Here is a 7,727-nt window from a genome sequence, read left to right as displayed (position 1 = left end):
CCCCATGGAAGCAGCCCAGCCCATCCTGGCTCGGGGCCAGGCTGATTATTCATGGTCCTGATGTCATCAACGAATCACAGGAATTTGGGAGTTGGATGTTGGAGGGGAACCCGAAGAACCATCTTCCTTTCAAACCCTAGTCTCAACCTCCTTAAAGGGACCCTGTTAGCTCTAAGCCCCAGTAGGGGAGAGAGGCTTTTACAATTTTAAACAAAGACACACGGAGTGGATAGGGTTCTTCCGGAATCTCCAGCAGTCACTCTGCCCCTCTGGACACAGGAGACTGAAACAGCGGGCCTGGCGGGGCCAGCCGCCCTGCGGGCTTGATCACCTGGGGCTGGGGTGAGGACAGGTTAGCAGAGGTAGGCAGGCCCCACCTGCACACCTGCAGTGCCCCAGCCTGGAGTGAGCCACTCCTAGCTCCATCGCCCCGGGGGGAAATCATTTCACTTCTTCATAAAGTGAATCCTTGATTACTAAGGTCTGTTCAGCTCCAGAGATCGCTGGTTAGGCTGGGGGATACAGGTGGGGTTGCTGAGTTGATGCTCTGACTCCAGGGGGCTGCCTGTGCTAGAAACTCCATCCCTCTCCGCCCACCCCGACACTGGGAAGTGTTTTAGTATTCTGGAGTTTGCTCTTAATCGTAAACACTCCGTAAGATTTGGTAACCCCCTGCAGAGGACTCATAAGTCAGGGCCCAGGGCTGAGCCATGTAGGGAAAGGCAGACGCTTGAATCAGCTGTACCGGGCATGAGGGATGTGACCTCAGTCAAGTTTTTCAATGATGCTGAGCTTTCACGTCTGAGGTCACATATGGATTAGAGAGAGACAAAGCACGCGAGATCCCTGGCACGTCACAGGGCGCAGTCGGTGGCATCTGTTATGTTGATGTCTAGCGGAGACCAGGCACCATGAGGGTGAGAGAGGAGGACGAGGAAGGGTGCTGGAGAGGATGCTGGGGGCTGGCAGAGGAGAGCGGGAGGGACGAGCGGCCAGGTGTCCTGTATTCTAATCCTAAACACGCTCGTGTTTATCAAGCGATGAGAGCTGATTCGGGATTTGGAAAATAATGCTAGCGTGGCCAAGGTCGAACCAGTTTTCTACATTTTAATCAAACCAGAGCCCTGCCCACGGCCGTTACAGGAAAGGCAGTGGGGAACCAAGTCAGGCATATCCTGGTGCATCAGAGCCAGGCAAGCTGCAGACCAGCATCAGACAAGCTACAGCAGGCCGGGGGGAGTGCCTCGAGATGTCTGCTTTGCCAGAATGAGGCTTGGAGGGTTTGGGGATTTTTTGGCATTTTGGTTCAGCAGGGGTAGGGGTGATAGCAACAGGACTTTAATCTGGGCTCCTGTAGCGGATGAACAATCACATAGAGACCGAAGTCTGGGTATGGGCTCTGAAAGCCTAGGAAGAGACCCTACGGGGAGCGGGGAAGGGGCAGGATGTGACTAAACAGGAGAGCAGAGAGTTCCTTCCCCTACCCGACCCCAGCCCCCTTCCCCATCAGGGTGCCTGCAGTTCCATCTATAGAAACGTGATTCCTTGGTACATATATACAATGGGATATTGGCCATAAAAAAGAAGGAAATAATGTCATTTGCAGCAACATGGGTAGACCTAGAGATGGTCTTATTAAGTGAAACAAGTCAGACTGAGAAAGAAAAATACCCATATGATAGCACTTATATGTGGACTCTAAAAAAAAAATAAAAGGAATACAAATGAACTTATTTATAAAACAGAAATAGACTCACAGATTTTGAAAATAAACCTATGGTTACCAAGGGGGAAATGTGGTGGGGGATAAATTAGGAGCATGGGATTGACATACACACATTGCTATATGTAAAACAGATAAAGCAAGGACCTACTGAACAGTACAGGGACCTCTACTCAATATTCTATAATGACCTATATGGGAAAATAGGCTTGAAAAGAACAGATATATGAATATGTATAAATCACTTTGCTCTACCCCTGAAACTAACACAACATTGTAAATCAGCTATGCACGCTTCCTAAGTCACTTCAGTCTTGTCCTACTCTTTGTTACCCTACGGACTACAGCCCGCCAGGCTCCTCTGTCCTTGGGATTTCCCAGGCAAGAATACTAGAGCGGATTGCCATGCCCTCCTCCAGGGGATCTTCCCCATCCAGGGATCAAACCCGTATCTCTTAGTCTCCTGCATTGGCAGGTGGGTTCTTTACCATTAGCACCACCTGGGGGAAGCCCAAATACTCTAATATAAAATAAAAATTTTAAAAGAGAAACATGATCCCTTAGGTTTTCAGGCCCCAGTTAAAATAATATTTGATCAGTTAAACTTCAAAGTGGTCTCCCCTGGGGAGGAGCTGTCTGCTGGACCGGAGCTGTCTGCTGGACCTGGGCTGGCCCAGTGTCTTGAGGCAGACTTAAGCACCAGGGATTGAGAGGGGAGAGTTTCTGGTCTCCAGCAGGTGCCCCAAGCTTTGTGCCCCGAAACACAATTCAGTGACTCATACCCATAAACACCCTGGTCCTAAGAACGGGTCTTTGTGTTCCTACTCAGTATGAGAGTGTCTTTTTCTTTCCTGAATTCTGGGGAAGGCTGACAGTGAGGAGGTGGGAGTCGAGACTCCGCTCTGAAGACAATGGGAGCCTTGATTTTTTTAGTCACAAGATGACTGCAGGAAAAAAAAGGGAAATGAAAATTAATCTTGGTGAAATCACATCCTGGGAAAATTGTATCAAAGGTTTTTGCTTTCAAGGAAGAGAAATAAAACCCAGGCACAGATAACACGGAGACCAAGTGGGCACAGATAACACAGAGACCAAGTGGGCTCAGGGAACAGGAAGGAAACATTCCTACAGAATTCCTACAAGGCTGTCCAGCTGATGCTATTTCTCCAGCGGCCCCTCCCCTACAAATCGTGAGTCACAAGCCCCGACCCCTTATCACCCAAGATGGGCTCGAGAACAGGGACTTCGCTGGGACCCCAATCAGCTGAGTAAGAAATGACGCAATGTCTGGAAACTCAAAGAAGAGAGAAATGGACAAGAGGCTTATGACAAGATGGCTTGGCACCAGAAAGCAGAAATGTTGTGTACGTTCTAAGAAGGTTTAATTTGGGTAGCCATCTGGTTTTTCAGGGATGGGATGAAAATCACAGTGGATCTGACACAGTGTCATTAGATGTGTGCTCCCATGCCTTCATCCAGACCATGGTCTCCCGCTGGCCTGCTGTTCCGGTGACTTGCCGAACAGGATGGGCCCAGTGTCCAGGAAGTGCCCTGAAAAATGGCTCTTCTTGTACAAATCATACACCAGTGTGTATTCGAGTGTTGTGACATACTCTCACAACTTTTCTGTAAGTTGGAAATTATTTCAAAATAATACCACATATTGCCACACTAAATATAAGATAATACAGGAAGAGACAGAGATATTGGTAAACTCCATTTTCTGCTTAATTTTTCTGTAAATAAGACTTTTCTAAAAATATTGATTATTTCTAGAAATATTTCCTTGAAAATTCAAAAGGTGGCCATTTCTGATACAGAATGGCATAACAATATTATATTTATATATGCATATTTGACAAATTGTGAACAATAAATTTTACCTCTAATGTTATTTTCTAAATTGATTTTAAATATGGTGAGATTATATCTTATTTAAAGAGATAGACCTAAGCTTGTTTTATAAGTTGATTTCAGTTGATGTGTAATCATCTCTAACATTTGAATATTTTTTTCAAATGACACCAAGAATCCAGGTTTTCGGGGCAGAGATTAACTGGTCTGTGAAACCAACCCACCACAATCTACTTATACACATGTCCCTCCTACCTAATCCGGCCTCCCAATTGGCACAGTGGTTAAGAATCCAGCTGCCAGGGCAGGAGACCTGGGTTCCATCCCTGCATCAGGAAGATCCCCTGGAGAAGGCAATGGCACCCCACTCCAGTACTCCTGCCTGGACAATCTCGTGGATGGAAGAGCCTGGAGTGCTGCAGTCCATGGGGTCACTAAGAGTTGGACATGACTGAGCGACTTCACTTTCACTTTTCACTTTCATGTATTGGAGAAGGAAATGGCAACCCACTCCAGTGTTCTTGCCTGGAGAATCCCAGCGACAGCAGAGCCTGGTGGGCTGCATAGCCCAGTCTATGGGGTCGCATAGAGTCGGACACGACTGAAGCGACTTAGCAGTAGCAGCCAGTATTCTCGTCTCGAGAATTAGACAGAGGAGCCTGGTGGGCTATAGTCCATGGGGTAGCAAAGAATAGGACGATAGAGTGACTGAGCTTGCATGCCTATCAATCAATATCTATAAGGATTCTATCAGCATCTTGGGATTGGGTGTCTGTGGTCCATTAAGTTTAGGTACATGAGCCTCAGAAGTGGCCATCGGAGTCACTGTCGAGGTGATGCCAGAGTGGGATGAGGGAGGTGAGGCTGGAGGTGAGGGGTGACGTCGTACTGTATTCAGAGTCACCCAACGTGGCAGCCTCATCAGAAGCATATACTTGAGTTGTTTCCTTTCAGTCTTTCTGGTCATTTCCCTTTTGTTTTAAAATAACAACAGCAGTTATCACCAAATTAAGAGGCTATAGAACTACCCAAAGCTGACTCCTGGGGTCAAGTCCTGGCTGCGACAGTTTCTCAGAGAGCATCAAAGCCCGCCGCACCTCCCATGACTTCACCCAACACTGTAGTGGGGTGAGGCTGTTCTGGGCAACCAGGTCACCGAGGGGGAACTGCATGTGTCCAGGGCGACAGGATCACCAGTTTCCGCTGGACCCCCTCCAGCTGCAGCATCCCAGGCTCCCTGCCCACGGCCTCTTCCTGAGTGGAGCATTTTTGCCCAGTGAATCTCCTCTGGTGTGGCCTCCACAGCGCCTGTCTCCTCCACCCCAGGGAAGTGATGTATTTTCTAGGGGATGCGCTCTTAACTCATCCTGACTGATTGTGCATTTCTTTCCCCTCTGAGGGGTTTGCACCAATCCGAACAAATCTGACATCAGATTTTTTCCAGCTCCCCTTTATCTGAGGGGCACAGAGTTTCCTGTCTGACTCTAGGCCGATGGCTTTAATCCCATCCCGAATGTCACTTGTCCTGTCCCACTGTGTGGTTCAGGAATGGCCCAGGCCACAGCTTTTATTAGAAATGGAGGGAAGCTGCCCGGACACAGAGCACTGAACACTCACTTGTTGACCTGAATAATCTGACCCACCCCCCAGTGTGAAAGAAAGACCTCTGTGGGCATGGACCCATCTACCTGCCACCACATCACGACAGCCACAGGGCAAGGACACAGACCCACCATTCTCAAGGTCCTATTGATGTGTTTGGGATAAAGAGAAACTACTTTGGAAAGTGAAGAAGTAACCGGGTTATAATTGTCCATCCGCAACTGAACTGGGGCTTCCCAGGTGGCACTTCCCTGATAGCTCAGTTGGTAAAGAATCTGCCTGCGATGCAGGAGACCCTGGTTCTATTCCTGGGTCAGGAAGATGCCCTGGAGAAGGGATAGGCTACTCACTCCAGTATTCTTGGGCTTTTCCTGTGGCTCAGCCAGTAAAGAATCTGCCTGCAATGCGGGAGACCTGGGTTCGATTCCTGGGTGGGGAAGATCCCTTGGAGAAGGGAAAGGCTACCCACTTCAGTATTCTGGCCTGGAGAATTTCATGGACTGGATAGTCCATGGTGTCGCAAAGAGTCATTCATGACTGAGGGACTTTCACAGGTGGCGCTAGTGGTGAAGAGTCTGCCTGCCAAGGCAGGAGACATAAGAGATTCGGGGTTCAGTCCCTGGGTCGGGAAGACCCCCTGGAGGAGGGCATAGCAGCCCACTCCAGTGTTCTTGCTGGAGAATTCCATGGACAGAGGACTCTGGTGGGCTACAGTCTACAGGATCTCAAAGAGTCGGACATGACTGAAGCAACTTAGCAGATGAAAAGAATGAAATCCTGCCATTCGCAGCAACGTGAATGGACCTAGAGATTACCATACTGAGCGAAGGAAGTCAGACAGAGAAAGAAAATGATGTATGTTATCACTTAGATGCGAGATCTAAAATATGCCAGAAATGAACTAATCTATGAAACAGAACCAGACCTAACAGAAGCAGAAGATAGTAAGAAGACGTGGTAAGAATACACAGAACTGTACAAAAAAGATCTGCATGACCCAGATAATCACAATGGGATGATCACTCACCTAGAGCCAGACATCCTGGAATGTGGAGTCAAGTGGGCCTTAGGAAGCATCACTGCGAACAAAGCTAGTGGAGGTGATGGAATTCCAGTTGAGCTATTTCAAATCCTAAAAGATGATGCTGTGAAAGTGCTTCACTCAATATGCCAGCAAATTTGGAAAACGCAGCAGTGACCACAGGACTAGAAAAGGTCGGTTTTCATTCCAGTCCCTAAGGAAGGCAATGGCAAAGAATGCTCAAATTATCGCACAATTGCACTCATTTCACACACTAGTAAAGTAATGCTCAAAATTCTCCAAGTCAAGCTTCAACAATACATGAACTATGAACTCCAGATGTTCAAGCTGGTTTTAGAAAAGGCAGGGGAACCAGAGATCAAATTGCCAACATCCGTTCGATCATCGAAAAAGCAAGAGTTCCAGAAAAACATCTATTTCTACTTTATTGACTATGCCAAAGCCTTTGGCTGTGTGGATCACAATAAACTGTGGAAAATTCTGAAAGAGATGGGAATACCAGACCACCTGACCTGCCTCTTGTGAAATCTGTATACAGATCAGGAAGCAACAGTTAGAACTGGACATGGAACAACAGACTGGTTCCAAATAGGAAAAGGAGTACGTGAAGGCTGTATATTGTCACCCTGCTTATTTAACTTATATGCAGAGTACATCATGAGAAATGCTGGGCTGGAGGAAGCACAAGCTGGAATCAAGATTGCTGGGAGAAATATCAATAACCTCAGATATGCAGATGACACCACCCTTAGGGCAGAAAGTGAAGAGGAATTAAAGAGCCTCTTGATGAAAGTGAAAGAGGAGAGTGAAAAAGTTGGCTTAAAGCTCAACATTCAGAAAACTAAGATCATGGCATCCGGCCCCATCAATTCATGGCCAAATAGATGGGGAAACAGTGACTGATTTTATTTTGGGGGGGCTCCAAATTCACTGCAGATGGTGACTGCAGCCATGAAATTAAAAGACGCTTACTTCTTGGAAGGAAAGTTATGAGCAACCTAGATAGCATATCCAAAAGCAGAGACATTACTTTGCCAACAAAGATCTGTCTAGTCAAAGCTGTGGTTTTTCCAGTTGTCATGTATGGATGTGAGAGTTGGACTATAAAGAAAGCTGGGTGCCGAAGAATTGATGCTTTTGAACTGTGGTGTTGGAGAAGACTCTTGAGAGTCCCTTGGACTGCAAGAAGATCCAACCAGTCCATTCTGAAGGAGATCAGCCCTGGGATTTCTTTGGAAGGACTGATGTTGAAGCTGAAACTCTAATATTTTGGCCACCTGATGCAAAGAACTGACTCATTGGAAAAGCCCCTGATGCTTGGAAAGATTGAGGGCAGGAGAAGGGGATGATAGAGGATTAGAAGGTTGTATGACATCAGTAACTCAATGGACATGAGTTTGAGTAAACTCTGGGAGTTGGTGATAGATAGAGAGGCCTGGTGTGCTGCAGTCCATGGGGTCACAAAGAGTCAGACACGACTGAGTGACTGAACTGAACTGAACTGAA

This window comes from Capricornis sumatraensis, chromosome 4 (assembly GCF_032405125.1).
Source record: "Capricornis sumatraensis isolate serow.1 chromosome 4, serow.2, whole genome shotgun sequence".
Lineage (NCBI taxonomy): Eukaryota > Metazoa > Chordata > Mammalia > Artiodactyla > Bovidae > Capricornis > Capricornis sumatraensis.
The sequence above is the reverse complement of the archived record's forward strand: the minus strand, read 5'-3'. Positions refer to the sequence as shown.